Source organism: Manis javanica, chromosome 12 (assembly GCF_040802235.1).
Source record: "Manis javanica isolate MJ-LG chromosome 12, MJ_LKY, whole genome shotgun sequence".
In the NCBI taxonomy this organism is placed as follows: Eukaryota; Metazoa; Chordata; class Mammalia; order Pholidota; family Manidae; genus Manis; species Manis javanica.
In genome coordinates, this window is record NC_133167.1 from 45,222,704 (window position 1) to 45,243,518 (window position 20,815).

Here is a 20,815-nt window from a genome sequence, read left to right on the forward strand (position 1 = left end):
CACCAAAGACTTTGAAGTAATACAGTTGTAATAGAAAGAATAGATATTATAATTAAAAGTACAATATTTACGTAGAGCTATAAGAGAAAAAAATGGCTCTTCTCTGTTCACCAGTAAAAATGTTCAAAGATAAATTTCACCTTCAAAGACAGTAACAGACAATAATAATAGAATGTATTAGAAGAAATTTTCAGGCTATAAAGATATAGACTTTTCCAAACTAATCACTGTAAAATGTGGACCCAAAAATAGTCTTACCTTTTTAAATTTAATCTATCTATGTGAAAAAACACACCTCTTTCTCTTCATTTTCATTAAATGATTTTTTTCTCAGAATGCATTTGAAGTTCAGTTAATGTACTTCAAGTTACATGTACATATGTATGTTTGTGTGTATTATTTTCTGCCAAATATTCTGTTAAATGCAGTATGGAATCTGAGATGTTACCAAATAATTCAGTATTACTTTTTCCCCTGTATACAAAACTCAAAACCCATCTTAACAGGATATTGTTGAAGAATATTTTAATGATCATGTTGCAGGATAAATTCTAAGGTCTCCTGTGATGGAAAAACTCAATCTAAAGTATTTTGTGACTTTATGTGTATGTATGCTCAGTATTTCCAGTGATACAGGACCCTATGTGTCATGGCATTGCTGTCTGGGTCCCTTATTGCATATCCAAAGACTTTGAAAACAAATTGAGAGTGAGTAGGGATATAAGGAAGTAAGTAACTAAGATTAATAAGATCAGCATGCTCTAAAAAATGGAATCCCAAATGATTTGAAATTAGAGTTTGTTACTTATTATTCAGTAAATGTGAAAAGCAAGTTTGCTCTATATGGGAAATAAAAAATAATAACTTTAGCATGGCCATAATTTTTTATTTTATAGATAGGAATGCTCCTGCTTAAAGCCTAATTAACAAAATGCCAAATTTGATTTTAAAAATGTGGATACACCAATGAAGTAATTCTTTACAATGGAAATTGATAGTTATTGATTACTCAAATTTCTCTTACTAAAGGTGATCTTTGGTATCAGGTAGACAAAACATTTGACAGAAGTACTGAATTTTCATCTGGAGGTTTCTTTGTCATGTAAAACAGCCTAAAAAAATAAGAGTGGGCCTAAAGGCTTGCTTGAGTTAACTAATTGTTGCCAGGTCTGTTTGCCAAGTTTATTGAATCATAGCTTTAACTTCCTTTAAATTCAAGGTCGGTTTGTCATTAGCAGCTATGCTTTAGATTATTTAGATATTAAAAGCTACAAGCATTTGTGTGGGGTTTCTTTTGTCTTACATCTACAGCAGTCTCAGAGAGCAAAGAACTTTTAGCCACAGCAGGAATTTCCTGTAAAATATGGTAAATGATGGTGCTTTCCTCATATGTCACTCCCTTTCTTTCTTCCCAAGTCTTAGGTATTTCTCAACGACTTTAAGTAGAAACTTGCTCACTTTAACAGGAATCAATAAATGTAAATGTGTTTTCATTTGTTTTTAATAACTAGTAGACATATAAATAATATATCATTAAATGTATTAGCAGGACTCTGTACATTAATGGAATAAGCCGCAAGGTACAAAGCCTTGCCCATTTGACTAGTTACAAGTATACTGTGACTGATGGAATAGCATAGACATAAAATTAGATAATCTCAGAAAGCTATAAATATGGGCAGTTTAAGAAGAGTCTATTGGGTGTTAAGAATTAGCATATTTATAACCCTTTAGGTATAAATGAATTATGGCACAGCTTGAATGATAATGTCACTTTGTCACATTCATGCTAGTGTGCTTCATATTTTGGAAAGAAGGAAGATTTTTGTCAAAATTGAAATATTCCATAGAAAGTTAACTAATTTGCTTTGAAAGAAAGCTTAAGGGAGGCCTAAGAGATAGGATGGAAGAAAAATGAAGCAATAATAAAATATGTAAGTGAAACAAAGTTTTTTTGTACATGTGGGAGGTGCTTTTTTGTTAATGAGGGGTTTTCCTACATCGGGGAAATCCATACTCCAGTGACAATTAGAATTCTTCTGAAGTCTAATGGAATGTGGCAGATATTTGGCCTGAGGGATCTGATTCTTAACCAGAAGTATGGGTCTATTCCACTGTACAAGGTTTTTACGTATGACAAAAACTCATTCAAGATAGGTACTCTCTGTTCAACTGATTGCATGTTTTATGGTCAATGCACCTTGGAAAAAGACTGTGGAGTTTTCCCTCATTTAATACAGCCTAAGATGTTTTTGCAAATGGATAATGTTTTTCATTATCAAAAAATAAAACTTCATCAAAAAATAAGAGGAATTTGTTAATAATCATAAGTTACAAATATAAATTATTACACATAGAATTATAAGACACAGTTGCAAAGCATCTTTCTTAACCTCCTGTAATTTATCATCCTTAATAACAAAAGAGAAGTCTTTTCGTATCTTCTGACTCATTGCTTGCAAAGCCTTATATTTATTTACCTCATATTAGTAGCAACAGCTCACTTCTATGCAATATGTTTAGTAGCTAGACACATTATCCCAGATCCAACTAATCCTACTGTAACTGAGCCAAGTTAAGAACATGAGGTCAGTTGCTCTGGTTATAAATGCACTGTACAATAAAATATATGATGTTGTAAATCATTATATTTTTATGATAAGAAGATATATGCATATTTATTAAGGAACTTGTTTTAATGTACTTACTCCTTTTATGGGAGGGAGTGCAAAGATGAATTAAACACCTTAATCTAGAGCAGTGTTTGTCTAGCTTTTCTGTTGAAGTCATCTCTAATGTAATTTTGAAAAAACTTCACTCATTTAAGTTGACAGATCATTTGCAAAACATGTAATTTTTGACACATTTTAAATGTTGACATTTTAAACTATTACTGTTATATTATTCTTTTAAATATTCTCAATATAATGTAAATGCAACACTGATTTAATGCTTACCACAATCATTTATAAATAAATGAATGCTCTTTTTTTGGCAGTTGGGAATTTTATTAGTTTTGTTGACCTTATATTCTACTCCACTATCCATCCACCCCTTGCAGAATTTTAGTCTATTGAAATATATTTTTATTTATCAAGTTCTCTTAAGTAATAACCTGAAACAGGGCCAGTAAAAAGCATAATACAGAAAAAGAAGGGAGTAAAGTCAGACGAGAGCCAGAAAGATAGAGGGAAGGAGAAAGATCACTGAGTAGCTGACATTTTAAAAACTGTAAGGTTAGTGATGTCTTCTTTTTCCTTTGAAGTGTTCGCACGGCTACTATGCAAACCTCACCTAATCTTTTTGTAGGAAAATTTTCAGTGAAGTCTTCCTTGCTCAAAATCTTCTATACAACAAAATATATGCCAAGTTTGAAGTTTTGGAAGGCTTACTAAATTCCAAGACCTGCTCTAAGCACTAAATACTTCTCCCTCTACTTGTATATATCAGTTCATACAGAGAACAGGCTACCAAGTCTGGAAACACAAATGATACATAATAGATGATTTGCTAATTTATATTATAATACATAAAAAGTAATACTTAAGTTTTCAGGCTTCATGATCATATTATTAAAAATATGTAAGGTAGGTGCTGTTTTTCCCAGGTTTACTTATGAAGAAAGTGAGGCACAAGTAGGTCTATTAACTTTAGCAAGTGACTAAAAAGTGGTTGATTCAGGATTTGAACCAGGAAGTTTGGCTCTAGAGTTTACACTCTAGATCAAAACATAGACTTACTGCAAATTTTGATGCATAATTTTTTAACACAAAAAGTGAAATTTTATTAGAAAAATATTTAATGAGATGAAGAAAGGGGGGAATTCATGTCTTTTTGAAGGGGGGTTGGCAAACATCAATGTATCATGGTCCCTGTCTCCCCATTTATGGCCTAGGAGATTGCTACATCCAGCAGAAATGCTTTGTAGTAAGACTCAGAAGGGTGAAAATGTGTGTGTGTGTAAACAGAAGACTGTGAAAGGAAAGGAAGAAAAGGAGAATTGGTCTGAAGCTTGGACCTCAGGACCTTTCTGAGGCAGATGGAGTTCAAATGAAAGTTAAGGATCCAGAAATTGATTTTTGTAAAATAAGCTATTTCTGCTCACCTCTTAGGGTCATGCATACCATGTTTTTTAGATCACTGGTCTATCATATAAGACATTAAATAATGACATTCAGTTGCACCAAAAATAAAAACACATTGCATTTGAGAACCATTATGCTGGGCACTATAGTCAGAAAAAAAAAAAGACATATATTGTAATTTAATATAAAGCAAATGTGGAAAGGAACAAATGGTAAGTAAATAAATTTATAAAAGTTTATAGTATCTATATTGAGTATCACATGGTTCCTATTAAATTTCAATGGCAATTTATTTTTACTTATTAAAATAAACATTAAATAATTATTCTTACATTTAAAAATTATATTAAATAATTGTTGTTATAACACTGGCATCAGAATTCCTCTTACAGAACACATTTTTTTTGGTAGAATGTGATAAAAAAATATCACTTGGAGTAAAGTAGGCACACAACCATAAATGTTAGCAGGTGCTCAGCTATAAAAAGAAGAAATACTGCTCTCCATGAATCAAGATTAGAAAATGCATTATTTTCACTCCTGGAAGGGAAACAGGAGAGAAAATGCATGTGGGTCAAGAAAGATGAAGAAAGGCTGGAAATGGATGAGATATTGGGAGGACCAAGTGACATTTTTAAAACAGCTATTTGATTTGAAGTTGTTTTCATTGCCAGTAGGTGAACTTCTGAATCTTCTCTAATGAAAATCTCAATGAATTCTATTACACTAGAAAGTTTTATGTCCCATGAAATTTCTTATGTAGGGCAAAGAAAGGGCTATTTCAAGAATCAATAGAAAGTAGAACAATTTTGTTCACTAAAAGAGAATCTGGTTAAAAGTGAGTTAGCAAGGGGGCTTCATATTCATATGAAAAGAGAAGCATACTCATAAGGGAGACCACCATTTTATAGGAAGCATAATAAGGTAGAACTCTTTTAGAGATTAGAAGGAATATTGGTAGATTGTTTTGGCACTGAAGATAAGGACCCCTTACCCCCACCTAAGGCTATGAGTTACTGAGACAGGAAGTTATACTCAGCTTCATGCTTTATTTTACAAGTAAGTTAACATAAATGACATATATAGCGAATGTTCCTCTTCAGTTTTTTCAAACTCATTTGTTGAATCTGTAATTTTTATTTGAATCTGTTCTATTGGAAATATGGCTTATTAAAGAGCAAACTAAGAATAGGCATATTTTTTAACATTCTCACTATTAGGAAATTATATATTTTGATTCTTTAAGAATTTACATTGAAAAAATATATAGACTATTTAGAATATTTTATAGGTATAAAGATACATAGAATATATTTTATATGTATGTTTTATAATAGGTCATTCATTATGTCTCCTAGAAAAACTGTCTCTTAGTTTACCTATTTTTAATTCTGAACAATAGGACAGTGTGCTATAAAGTTTTCAAGGCTGATAAGACTACCACACATGAAATTGATCTATTAAGCATAGGTCAAAACACTAAAGACATAATTTTTCTAGAGTTTTGTAATATAATTTAAAACATTGAGTTTATGTGATGTAGTAGGTAGGCACTCTGAGGTGTACTAAAAAGAGATTAAAATAGTTCTTCACAGATGCTTCTTTAATTTAGCTAGGGGGCAAGAAACACAGGAAAAATTAAAGGACAGAGGACAGAATGTAAAATGTACTGTTCAATGACAGAGATAAAACCATGAATCAAAGTGACCAGGAACAGTTAGAATTAGGGAGGATCTTAGGGCTTATTTAGTGCAACTTTCTTATTCTTTTTTTTTGGATTTAGATCAATTTCCTATTTTTTAGATCTGGCAACCAAACTCTAATCTATTTATGTGATAGCCTAGGCCAAAAGCTGAGATAGAAGGAGAGGTGTGCTGCATGCCCAGCTAGGCCTGAGGGACCAGTCTCTTCTATTACACATCAGGGGCCCCCTGTCCTTGCGTACCCTCCCTCTTACTAGATGAGATGCAGTTACCAAGCATGGGCGACTTGGGAAGTTATATGCTATAGTCTAGGATTAGAGAAAACGAACATACTTATAGGATCCTTCTTGGAGAAAAACAATGCCAGATCCCAGAAACAAACTGGTCTAGGGCCTTGGAAGCGTCTTATTCAAGTGAAAGTCCTGGAGCCTAAACTTTATTAATTTAATGGAAGACCCATTCTCCCCCACCCAGATTAACTTAATTAACTTCCCACTGTTCTAACCAAACTGACTCATACCTGAATGTCTGAACTATTCATACTGTTTGCTGAGAAAACTTTCATCATGCCCTGGTGTGAAAGTCTTACCCACTGTTCAAGAACCAGGTACTCATCTTGAATGTAGAGCTATTTTGAAGAAAATATATAATTATATTATAGAATTATTTAATAAATAAAGAGCCATTTGTATTTATAGCTGCAAAACTAAAATGTATAAAGGTGTTTAATTGTCTCCCAAATAATCAATAAATGTAATGCAATGTATAATTTTAAAGTTCATCTGAACAAAACAAACAAGACAAATGGGCCCTAGAACACAAAATAATTTTTCTGACATAACTTATTGAATTTACCAATTTAGTTAAGTTTCAGATCAGTAGAAAAGATGACATATATAATGAAAAATATTGATACAACTGTCCATCAATTTGGGGAAAAACTTTACATCTGAGATTCAATTTCAGTTGGATTAAGACTTTAATGGGGAAATGGATCTATTAAATTACTAGAAAATTAAAAGTTATTTTTTTACTATTTTGGAGTCAGAATTTTCAGTGAGATTATTAAACTTTAGTGAATTAGAAACAGATCCTTCTATTGCCAAAATTCTATCTAGTCAGAAATATTCTCATTTTTTTCTCTTTCCAATACCTCTTACCCATCTGTCAAGTTTTAGAGTCTACTAAATGATTATATAAATAAAGCAATGCAAAAATATTTGAAGTTAGAGGAATTGAGTTATTATAAATCATATTGTTGCAAAGAACTTCAGATGATATTTTATTTTCAGCTCTTATTTTTAATTCATAGTAGTTACAGTCAGAGGTTCCAGAATCTCAGAGCTTGAATGGACCTGAGAAGTCTTATAATATAATCTTCTCATTTTACATATTTAGAAGTAGGAGTTCAGGAGAGTTTTTTGATTTGCCTCATATACCACAGCAGTGGTAGATGAGCTAAGATTAGGAGTAACCTTTCCTAAATTTCAGTTCTGTGCTTCATTTATTAAGTTAAAATTAAACCATGTATGAGTCAAACTGATATGATAGCAAACAGTAGTCTTGGTTCTGTTACATTTTTTTATTCCTTACAGAGACAATATTTTCAATGTCTTTCTTGCTGGAATGTAAATGCACATCCACCTTAAACTGTACATGTTAGAGAAAAAAATTAAATCACAAAAAAGGCAATTAACTTCTCACAAAAAAGTCTTACTGATAGCCAGAGATTAATCTATTGAAGTGAAAGCAGCTTAAATTTGGGCCTTTCATTTTCAAGCCCCTTCCAATTTACATCCTTCAGACTATCCAATGTATGTCAGAAGTTATAAGTTGGAAGAACACATAGAAAAAAAAGTGTAATACTTTTAATTTCCACATGAAGATGACTGGTACACATAAATAGTGGTCAAAATCAGTTTTTGGATAGTGAGTGAATTGTTTTTCACTGTATGCTCTTTCCTATGTCTTCGGTAAGCTAAATTGGGGCCTTACAAAAATTGATACTACATCACTTCACGTAAAAAAGTTCAGAAAGAAAAATCCAGCTGTCAGATATAAGTAGGCATTTTAAGCATTCAAACCTTGCTCTAAGGAACAGTGAGTCATATGAAATGTAATGTGCAAAGGAAGCTGACACATAAAAGGACAGAACAACAATGATGAGTTCCCAAAGACATGCTGTGGGACAAAGAATAATTATAGAGGGTCTATTTTTGGGTCCAGTAGAATGAATGACTTGTGAATTTAAAAATCAGAAGAAGGAATTATGTCACCCAACTTTGAATTTAAGATAAAATAATTTAGTAGACTATTTTTCACTAATGCTATTATGGTTTGTTAGGATGATACAAAATTGAATTATTAAATACTTTGCAGTCTAAAAATGTTAGGACAGGAAAACTACTTTAATTGTGTCCATGGTTCTGAGGTATAATAATAATTACATAATTGATATCTGGCATGGAAATATATTGCCAAATATACAAATAAGAAGACAACCCATCTGTAACAGCCATCTTTTTGAAAGCACAATTGCCCCTGAAGCTTGTAATTAATGACCAGGATTGAAGTGGAAACTGCTTTGCCCCAGGGAGTTCTAAAAATAGTATCCTGAGTAACTTCAGTCATTAAAACAGCCTGCCCCCCATTTTCCTGTTCCCTTATTATAAATGATACCCTCTTATGTTCGAATTATGGGAAGCTTTACAGCTGTTTATAGTAATGTAACTGTGACTGTGTGCATCAGAAAATAAAGAACTCTATAAAGGAAAGGAATTTAGCTCCTTTCCTAGGAAGCAACCTAGCCCTATTATTTTATGATGTTAAACGTAATTTGTTTCTTTATCTCAAGATATAGAAACACACACACACATATATACTTATACCAAAGGTAGCCACAGACATTACATACATGTATGTGTGGTGTGTGTATGTGTGTGTGTGTGTGTGTGTGTGATGTTCATGGCTTTTATTAGCAAATTACTAATTCAAGTTAATTTAACACTCCTAGTCCTCTGACCAAGGGTACAAGAACATGGGGACTAAATCCCTACCTAAAGTTCCCAAAGAAGTGACAGATGCCCTTAAGTCCATCTTCATCATTATTTTGCTAGAGTGCCTTTCAGGTTTTCCTATATTCAGAAGTTATTGAAATTGTTATGCATTATTCTGTGTAATCTTTCTTACTATTGTTAATATGTTCACATTATCCTTGACTTCACTGAAAATCCAACATGTTACTTTTATTAGGTCTTGAATGTTCTTTTGTGATGTACGCAATACCTGAAAGTAGGGCCATCCAAGGTTTTGATGGGTGGCAGCACAAGTGGCTGGTGTATCATCGCAGGACCCTGGATGACAAGAGAAAATTCTTGTGAATTTGGTAATATTATTAGTGGATAGTGGGATTTTATACAACTTAAAGCTATGTACTAGTGGCTTTGTTTTTTGTTAAAATCATAAACATACATATTTTAAATGTTGCATTTTAATGGGAAGCTGGGAGAATTTATATAGGTACATTAGGCTGCCACCATGCCAACCTGGAAGTAATCAAGAACTTTGTTCTTGTCATCTTATTTCTTAAGAGTAAAGATTTTAAGAGGCACAGACATGGAAGATGGTCCCTGTTTGTTCAAGATCTTAGCACTGGGAAGAGGTGGATACCCTGAAATATTAAGGAGAAAGGCTGTTTCCAGAAGAAATGACTTGGTCAGTGATTCTGAACAGGGAATGATGTGGCTGGTTCAAAGTACAGAAAGAGGGTCAACATATTAAAATAGGATGAATGATGAGGAGAGAGTGAAATAGACCTTGTGAAAGACGGAGCCAGAGGCTAGGCAGTAATGTCAGTAATGAGATTCAACTCTTCTTAAATATAGGCATTACTAAAAAGTGAGATTCGTTCACTCACTGTTCAGGAAAGACTTACTACATGTAAACATGATGTGCATGTATCTTTTAGAGTCAAACTAATTTTGAAGGCAAGATTTAGCTATAATCTTGTTTACCATGCTTTGCATTTACACAGTATTTGTAGAACTTCAAAAACATCAAATTTGTGTTTGTAATTACTTATCTCCATTAGCTCATACTGTGATTTGTGAACTTATTCTTAAGTAAGATAATCAATTTGCTACTTCTAACAATAATCTGTGAATTATTGCCAAGGGTTTCTATGAAGTCAATAGGTATCATTAGATGAAAATGCAAAAGTTTTGAGAAAGCTTATGCTAAGAACAATCTCTGTAATCAAATTTTTGCAAATCAAAAAACATTTTTGGATTACTTATAAAGTTACTTTGTAAATTTTTACAACTTCACATTTTTAACAATTTAATATATGCTACAATTAGGATCATCATTCGGTCATATTAAAGAGATGTGTATTTTTACATCAGCAGACATTCTATATATATTTAGAATCTGGTTTTTCTACAAGTTATTTTGGAAAAAATAAAAATTCTTGTCAGTCTCAGCCTTTAGTGGCATGCACAGGGAATTCCAAAGGTTCAAAGTTGAAGTTTATTTTGAGTATTTTCCCAACTTGGCAGAAAATGCCACATGAAGTAGAAATGACCATGGAGTGTTATCATTTTTTTTCTTCATGGTTCTAGAGATTTTATTTTTCATCTCAGCTGAAAAATGCTATGAAAGAATCTTTCTACCTTTTGGGTGATTTGGAATAAATAGAAAATAAATATGTCAGTGGTTACTTCTGGCTATTAGAAAATTTATATTAGTAAATTTGGGTTGGTAAATGTGTTGCATGATTAATAAATTAATGTGTATATCAACATCATCTTACTTCTACTTTCCCCTGAAAAAATATCAGTGTCTGTAGTACCAAAATGTAATTAATATCTAAGAAGAAAGGATATAAAGGAAATAATATAAAGTCTTAATAAAAAATGATAAGGATACCTAGGGAAAACTCAAAAGAAAGCTAATTTCTTTCAAGTAGCACCATTGGCTGAAGTCATTAGACCATGAAATAAAAATCACTTAAACCCTAAACACACAGAAAAGAAACACAGCAACTAAGAATACTAAACCTGAGTGATGTGATGTTACCAGGATGAAGCACAACAAGTAAGCTGAAAGAAAAAAAATGCAAACCGAACTATTTTTATTAAGAAGAAACCAAAACCTTGAAGAAATACATTGGTTAAGTTCAGCTGATGGGTGTAAGGGCAATCAAGTGGTTTCCAAAATGAGGGATTATGTGAAAGACACAAACTCTAATGCCTATCTGTGGTTTCTATATATAAGAAATAACCTATACCACAGTAGAAAGACACTATCTCTTTCAAAAAATTTTCAAGATCCATAAATGATTTTAAACATGCAAAAACCTGCAAGAGGCACACTATACGTGTCATTATATATTTGTCCAAATTCATAGAATGTGCAGACACCAAGACTGAGCCCTAATCAAGCTATGGATTTTGAATGATGGTGATGTGTCAGTGTAAGGCTTCATCAGTTGTAAACAAATGTACCGTCTTTTGGGGAATACTGATGAGGGGTACACATGAGTGGGGATGGAGAGTGTATGGGAAATCTTTGTTCTTTCTCTTTAATTTTGCTGTGAACCTAAAACTGCTCTAAAAAGCAATCTACTAAAAAAAAAAACACACTCATCTGAATGGAACTGTTTGTGTTTTTCCTGTCTATATTTTTAAAGGATATTTTAATGTGTATTTGATGGGGTTTTTGAATAAAGGGAAATGAAAAGTTAGGGATACGATTCTAGGCATTATCAATTTGTGTTCTTGTTCATGGTAAGAAACGCTATTCATACATTCCCACTTTTAATAACAATAAAATATATTCTCTCCTTTCTCTGAACCACCTAACCAAAAAGAGAGTTTGCCTCGTCTTAAATAATTTTAAGAACAAGCAACTTAGCTGTAATTGTACAACATCAAGTCACTGCTCCCCAGTTAAAAACAAAGGTTTCAGAGGAAGATTTTAATTTGTTTTACATACAAATTTGCTGCAATTCATAATCAAGGCAATGCAAATTAAAACTACAATGAGATACTACATTATGCTCACCAGACTGGCAAAAATTTTAAAGTTTGACAATAATACAAAGTATTGGAAAGGATGTGGTGCAATGGAAATACAGTATTGGAGGGAGAATAAATTGGTACAAGAACTTTGAAGTGCTAGGATTCTGACATCCCCCTCATAAATATATTCCCTAAAGAAATTCAGACACATGTGTACCAAGAGATATGTAGAAAAATAAATCCGTTGCTTCATTGTTTGTAATAGCAACATGATGGAAGCAATCCAAATATCTCTCGGCAGGAGAAAGGATACATGCTCTGTGCTACATTCATACTATGGCATGCTGAAACAGTGAAAAGAAAGAGCCACAACTACATACTTTAACACTGATGCATCTCCAAACCTAATACTGAATGAAAGAAGCAAGTCTCTGAAGACTATATTCAGAATGATTCCACTTTCATCAAAGCAAAAATAAAAACTGCAAAACTAAATAATGCATTGCTTAGGAGCACATTATATGTGGTAAAGCCTTAAAATAAAGCAAAGGAATGATTGGTACAAGTTTTGGGTAAAGGCTTACTTGTGGGTAATGTATGTGTGACTTAATCAAGGAGGAACATGGTTCTAGGTATACAGGCATTTATTTATTTAAATAGTACATTTATACTATACATAATCTTCTCTATGTACACGATTTTAAAAATTATAAAACCTTTTATGTAATCTATACAGAGTATGATTCTTTACTCTGTAATCATGTATTTTTTGTAGATTTATAGATCAAATTATCAAAATACAATGTATTTGGGATAGGTTAGGGGGTTGTATAGAAGGTACAGCTGCCTCATATACAACTTGTAATTGCTTCCTTCTTTCAGAATATTATTAAGATTAGAATGCTTTTAATATTTTATGAGACTGACGCGCTGCCCACTGCGCCAAGAGGTCCCCGAATGTTTTTAATATTTTAGAGTTAAATTATAGTCATACAATTTAAACACTTAAAAGTTGTATATATATTATTTAGGTGTGTGAATTCTACTTGACTTTAGGTTACTTTTCTAGTTATATGAAAGACATTTTGGAACACCAATGATGAACAACCTGTGAATTAATGTATATGTGCATGCCTTATTTTGTATGTGTGTGTGTGTGTGTGTGTGTGTGTGTGTGTGTGTGTCTTTATTTACCTCTGAGTCCAATGAAAGAGAAAAGAATCAGTAAAGTCGTATTTTGGATTATTATTATTATTCCCAAATTCCTAACACTTTTAAGTTAGGATGACTCAGACAGGGAAATTGTACCCCCTAATCGCAAAACTAAGAATTCTCGAACCTAGAATTAGAAGAGCACGTAATATATGTGTCTTACTAGTCAATGTAAATTTTTGCTAATTATTTCATTATTTAGAATGAGAATCATGTGATTTAAATATGTGCCTTGTTCACACTTTTCTTTTGTTATTGTAAATCTGAACCCAATAATAGTTAGGTCTTATTCTCACTATATTCAGGATTCGGTAAAGAGAAAACTGTTTCCAGGGCACACAGGGATCGTAGAAACGTCATCTCCTTCTGTGTGCTGAGCCACCCCAGACTGAATAGGTAGGTTTGGAATGAACAAAGGGATTTGCAATTTACCAAACAGCTCTACTACTTTAGAGGTGGTATAATTAATGTAGTCCAATTTCTGGGCTACCTTTTGAGAAACTGTCCTAGACAAAGACATGCCAGTAGGTCAAACTTCATGAACCCTCTACTGAAAAGTAGAGTCTTTATCCTGACCAACTGGGTCCAAGCCTTAGGGCATGTTTATCACCCACGAGGTGGTGTTTGCTTCCACAACTTCTTCAAAAACACTCTTCACCTCTTATCAGAAGGAATAACCCCAGCTTAACACTCAGCCTCATCCCCAAAACTAAGGGCAGATAAGGTTTTCCTATCTGAAATGTTAGACCAAGCATCTGGAAGTCATTTGCATACTAATTTTTTGTCCATGGCCATGCACATCTTAATTTATATAGTTCATTGCTAGATTTTTATTTCAGTTAGAAATATGTCTCACTGAACCAATTTATCTTCTTTGATAGCCTCTCCTTTTATCTTCTCTTTCTTTTCCTCTCTTCAGTCTGTTCATCTCCCTTTTCTTTTCCCAGTTTCTCTTACTTTTAAATCCTCACTCTGGTTTTATAGTGGTCATTTTATTCAGTAAACAATTATTACTAAGTTAATTACATTCTTACAGCCATATGCATCTATTCTCCAGAAGAAAATTTTCTCTTCCCTGTTCTCTGTGCTACAGATTGGCCTTTCACTCCTCAATCTTGCTCCTTTCATTTATTGTTTCAACAACTTCTGGGTGAATCTCCAAACCTTTCACCTTGCCATTTATCAAAGGCACTGTTGTCTGACAAAATGTGGTATTCTGGATTTACTCTGAAGAAACAAAATTTAGAGTGTGTAAATTTTTAAATTATATGCTTTTTAAAAACGTGCAATTAAAAAGTGTGATACATGTAAGCATTGAGAACACCTCTGCTCCTTTGGAAATATTGAGGTGAGGACTGAGTTAGAAACAGGATTTAGTTAAAATGCAACTAATCAGAGTGTTGGTACTAGCATTTGTTTGTGGGCAACATCATGAATTATAAAATTGATTTAAGGTCTCATTTCATGCTGTAAGCTAGCTAGTTATGTTTATGGTGTTACTGTCAATCTCCATGAACAGAGATACTTAACACAGTCAAGGTGAGATATATATACATAAGCTGAAGAACTAACAGGAAAATTAATTTTATGCTATATCTTTAAATCCATTATGCAATGGAAAGCAAACTGTAATAATAATTAGTGAAACTATTTTAAGTTGAAAGCAATTTTTTACACTTAATTTAGCATGAGGCAATTATTCAGACTTCAAAACAGCCTCTTTCATCCCACAAGTAAGTAGTGCTCTGTTAGAAAAGGCTCTCAAGAATATGTGGTGCCTCTGCTGAATCTAGATGAGAGAGAACAATTTTATTGTGGCATTGCCTCTTTCTGAACAGGACTACTGGGGGGTCCTGCCTGTCCTTGTAGGGACTGATACTAGCTTGAGAAAGTATGAAGTGTCTCTGTTCAGTGTGAGAAATTAGTCATTTTTGCATTCCAATTTTAAAGTGCAAAATACTTGAATTGAAAATTCTATCAAGGCTTTTATTTATGTAAAGTTTGTTGCTAAGTGCCTTTTCCATTTCATCAAGTCCATTTAGATTAGGAATTGTCACTCTTTTGTCTGTTGGTCTCAGCTTTATCATTATATTTTTGTCTATATTAAGTTATACTTGGAACAAAGAAAATGTGTCGTGGAATATTGAGTTGTCATGCCGTATGTAAACATACTGGAAATAAATTGAATGTAGACTAATTCTTAAAACAAAAAAGAGTGTTTGTTAGGGCATCATTATCATTTATGTTTTTATAATCATGACTTTATTATAAACATGTTATGTATAATGGCCATATCAAATAAAGTCAGAAAGTTCAAGAAGAGTTAAAGAACAGGAAAGGATCATGTTAAGAGTAAGCTGTTTACAATTTACTTTAAAATTTAGAGCACTACTTCATTTAAGAGAAGGTTGTTTAACCCTAAATAGTTTTGTTCCTTATGGTTTAAAATCTAGTCAGTGTGTCATTTAGATAATATGTTGAAGGGCAGTAAAATTACAGATTTGACACACTTTATACACATATTTTCTTTAAATACTATGGGCATACGTTCAGAATTAGTCTTTTTCTCAAGGGAAACAATTGTTTCCCTAAATGGTATACATATCTGGGCTCAGAAGAAAAACCTCAATTACGACATTTCTAGGTAAGTGAATGATTAAAACTCTGTTTTAAAAGAAAATAAAGTTAGCTATGTGAGTCCCAAACACACGGAAAATCTAAATTAGGAAAGTATTGTTGTAACTTGCAAGTTATGTCAATTAAGAAGACATATTTTGTGAAAATCCATCATGAGGCTCTCAAACAAATCACGTCATTTATTTAATGAAAAATATGTATTTCAATTTATAAAATAGTGCTTTGGTTTTAAGGTTGAAAAACTTCTAAAACATACAATGATGGTCATTGACAGTTTGCATTCTTTTTCGAATTTAAAAGCTTACAAATCAAAACCTAAAGCTTGATAAATTATTGATGAACACATGTAACTCATCAGATATATAATTTTTTAGTGATTAAACAGAATTTGTATTCTACAGTATATGCTTTTTTAAAAGATTGATTTCCTTTCTTTCAATTTCACTGTAAGTTTTTTTCTTTTCTCTTTCTATAGACTTGTTAGTGGTATTGTCCAGAAAGGCAATAAGTAATGGTGTAAGACTTTCGTTGGGAGGCAACAGTTGGCAAGTCTGCCAGTTTCAACAAGAAATTCTGCCAATTTCAGCCATTGTTTAATCGTTTGGGGAAATGCTTCAACATTTTGTGTAAAAATACTAAGCAACCTTCTCACTTACCCTATTTTGGAAGGTCACTCCTTGGAACTCAGTGAAACCTGAATATTAACTACATTTCAGAAAACAATTTGATTAATTTATTTTATTTTACAAAGACAGTGAATGGATAAACATTAGGTTGACCTAAGAATAGTAAAATGTTAGTTAGTTTTTGAATATCTTGTCTTTGGCCATATGGCATGATTCTAACACCTTCAGAATTTCAGCTCCAGTATCTATAGTATACTATGTATAAAATCACATAGAGTGATTATTTAGTTTTCTGTGGAGACTGGTATAAAGAAACATATTCATTCATGTAATAATTTATTGAGCAATTTTTAAACACCTGCTATGTGCAAACATTTATTTAGGTACTTAGGACATGTTTGTGAAATCAACAGGCAGACATGCTTGCCCTTTTACAGCTTACATGTTAGTAGTAGGGACAGTAAATAACCAGCACCAAAGAAAATATGTAAGTCATAGTAGATGGGTTGTTACAAGGAATTGGATCTATAGAAAAGAGCTAGGACAAGCTAAAATAGATGAAGATGGGCAAGAGGGTTGTGGTGGTATAGGTGGAGGTTGATTTCAAATAGTAATTAGCTTAGGCCCCATAGGAAAGTTTGTATCAAGCAAAACTTACAGGAAGGAGAGGGACTTAGGCATATAGATAGATATCTGGGAGGAAAGTATTCTATGCTCTTTTAAAAAAGCCCACAGATAATTTTTAATCCTTTAAGTGATTTGTTTACCTTTCTTTAAATTTATGCCAGTTGATATCAGAAGTACTAATAAGAAATAAACTTGTCTGAGAAAAAGGACTCAGCAAAGGGAAGAAGAGACACTAAAATATGGAATCCAGAAACGATAGGCCCACAAATAAGGAAAATTAGTATTTTTTTCATATTCAGGTGCTGTAATCATACATACATAGTGAAGAATAGAGAAAAGAAGACAGGATTATCTTAGAAAGTTATTCAGTTAATTCATATATAAGAATTCCTTCATTAATTTCTATTATAATCTCATATCAATAAAGTAATAGGATGCACAAAGATCTTTGTTCTTTATTATAAATTAAAATTCCAGAGAGTTCAAATTGGAATTGATATTCTGTGATAGCTCTCCAGATAGAAAAGCTTACACATTGTATTTATAGACTGTTTCTCTTCCATGATTATAAAATTATGCAGTTATTTTTAGAAGAAAAACAAACCAAGATGTAGGACAATTCTCAAAATCTTAAGATTTTGAGTAATTAGAAGTAGAGTGTTGTCTAAGTGTAAAAATCAACTTTTTTTTTTTAAATCACATGCTATGTCAAGACCTACATCATAATTACACTTAATGAAATCCTCTGAGGACACATTAAGCTGGAGTCTCCTATTTCTAAATTAGGAACACATTAGCTTTATTTAGCTTATTCAGGTCTTAACTTCAGAAACAACATATAACATTGGAAATTTGGAATGTAGTCTTTTATGGTACTAGAGTTGTGACCACTGAGAACTTAGTGAACAAACAACTTTCAGGGTTAATCTGAAAAATTATTTGATTAGTGGATTTTAAAGGATCTTTGAATTACAAAAAAACTCACTTAAATTCTTGGTTAATTTTGGTATATTTATTTTGAAGGAAATAGGGTGGATCTGGTCAATTAATGAACATACATTAATTTTATGATCAAAATACTTAGTAAAATTTTCTAATAATTTTTGAACTGATAACATGGAACAAAGCACAGGAAATCCTTTTGGAAAGTATGTAATTAAGGAAGTTAACTCATGTGAAGAATTCAATTAATTAAAATATTAAACAATGTTTAGGAAAATCGTTTGTGGAGTTCAGCCCATCAGTTTGTTCTAGAAACTTAATACTTGCTCATATCTCACTTGAGGCATTCTTGTTCAAAATAATGAAACCAAACATTCTTCAAAGCTTTATTCTTTAAAGTATCACTTTCTTTAACTACATTTTTTTTGTCTTAGAAAAGAATAATTTCTGATACACAATGAAGACTTTTGCAATGGATTTAGATGCAAGGAAATCTTTCTGTTAAAGTATGAAAGGTCAAAGTTATATTAGAAGAAGTTGAAAAGAAGATATTTCAGAATATCTTAACCAAAGCACATACAATTGTGAGCTACGTAGAATCCATTAGATTGTTTTTTATTTCAGGTTTTATTTTTTTGATATTTCATCTACAATCCAAGATTTCCTAAGTGTGATAAATATATACAGAAAATATCTGATTTATCAGGTTTTGTCATTTTAGAAAACACCCTAGTTAAGGCATTCAGTCTTGATTTTATGACAAGATGAAAATAGAGCGGTAGTAAACAGTATAGATTAAGAGTTATACTTTAATCAGCAGGGTCTTACACTGCACTGAGATGGAGCTGATGTCCAGAGCCAGGGTGCTGTCTTGCTTTCCTTTAACACTAGCATAGGGCTTGGCACATGGCAAATGCTCACGGAACTGAGGATCATGAGCATCACATAATAACAATAATGGGGTAATTATACAAGTTAAAATATAATTATTCTCTGACAAGATTAAATTTCAGTGAGGACAGAAATTTCCCCAAATAAAATATACTGAAATGACAACAGATTTTAATTTGAAAAAAGGTGGAATAATTCTGTAAGGTCTTACGTGGATCATCTAGAGGAAAACATACTACCTTTAAATTTTTTTTGAAATGTAGGAATCTTAATGTTATTTTATACATCTTTTCCCTCCTCCATTTATAATAATCATTCTAAATATTTCCTCTATACACATATAGCTGTATCAGTTGACTTTAAGTAAAGGAAGTTACCCTCCATAATGTGTATGAACCTCATCCAATCAGCTGAAGGCTTTAAGAGCAAACACTGAGGTTTTCCAAGGGAGAAAGAGTTCTTCAAAAAAGTTTTTTCTATTCTACTTGACCACCTGATGCCAAACGTAGCTACCAGGCATTTGGTTTAGAGAAAGGTGAGGGTTAGGCAGGTGTAGGTGAAGGAAGGAGAGGGATCAAAAAGGGAAATGGGACATTACCAACTGTAGATTTTACCTACTACGTAGTTTTTTCCTAGAGCCCTGCAGTATTGCCCTCCGGTTGATGGAGATAATCGTATAGATCGTTTGTTTCTGATGTTCATGCCTGTTTTTTTAGCTCAGATATTACAAAAGTATCTGAGGTGGCTAAAAATATATATATACATATAATTTACCTTATTTTTAAAAGAACAATTGTCATTTGATGTAATTAGCACAAGTTCATAAATGAGAGCCAAGAGTTGTTTATGGATCCATCAAACTCATTTATAGATCCCATGAAACTCATGCAACTACATGTGCAATGTGAACCATGTGAATGTGGATTAGTTCGTTTAGTTCTGGAGAGTTTTCATTACATTCTCAATGTGGGCCATAATTCACAAAATATTCAAAAAAAATTTTTGAATAAATCACCTTAAATCAAACTTAAGGGAACATTTCCCATTCCATTGCACAGATACTCTTTCATATTTTTGAAATGTAATAAATAAGAAAATAAAAGTTTTTACCATTAGGCAGTACAACAAAATCCCTGTAATAAAGACATCTTTACAAAAACAAAAATTGAGTTTAATTTGATCATTCTTAATGTTCTTTTAATTTTGACCTTCTATAGTTATAGTAGTCAAAACTAAAAGTTTCTTGACAGACATCTAAATTTATCTGTAATGTATGACATTCCACAATATCCACAAAAGTAACATAAATATTTTTATATCTTGATTTAAAAGAGATTGAGTTTAAATTTGGTTTATCATCTTTATTTGACTTTGTGCAACATCAGTAATAAGAAGTCTAACAATAGATAATACACAATAGTGCAACAAGATAGGATTTAGAGTCACAGTAGATGTAAGTTAAAATCAGATCTTTGTCAAAGATGTTTGATGTGGGGTACACCATGTACTTTTACATTTCAAGTGTACAAGAAAGAAAAACAATTTCTATTTAATACATCTTTTACAGTTGTTAATATGAAGATACTTTTTAAGTGCTCAATTACTGTAGAAATGGTGATTAACAATACCAGTTTTATTAGGTTCTAGCATATATTATAAGATGGCAAAAGTGTGATTGTCTAAAAACTGGTTACCATACTAGTTTACTCTCCCTGTCCTATGTAGAGATTGTATTCTAATTGTCTATATGTTGATTGGAATGAGCTTTTGCATAGAAACAAATTATGTCCTCAGTTCTATTCACAAATAATTTATGATGAGCACTAAAATTTATTTAACATCAACTAAGTGCAAAGCACTGTGCTAAATATTTTCCATGTATTATTTTTTATGGATTCCTCACAAACCTTATAAAGCAATATGATTATCATTTCCATTTTACAGATGAGAAAAAGGAACTAATAAATGGTGAATTTGGGGTTCATATGTTATTCACCTGAAGTCAAAGTCCATTAAGCTGAACTTCTGTCATATAGCTCCATTATTTCAACTGTGGTATTTTAGGTTGCTTT

The 20,815-nt window shown here is 32.2% G+C and overlaps 1 protein-coding gene across 4 annotated transcripts in view; it reads right to left on the minus strand.

Moving 5' to 3' along the window:
- Positions 1–20,815, minus strand: part of CALCRL (calcitonin receptor like receptor) — a 105,329-nt gene that overhangs the window by 79,343 nt on the left and 5,171 nt on the right. For 2 of the 4 annotated variants that reach the window (XM_037000366.2, XM_037000367.2), the window contains exon 2: positions 9,074–9,141. The exons of the other annotated variants lie outside the window; for them this stretch is intronic. The gene's annotated coding sequence lies outside the window, so the exon portion shown is untranslated. The remainder of the gene's footprint in view (positions 1–9,073; positions 9,142–20,815) is intronic. 4 annotated transcript variants of the gene reach the window in all.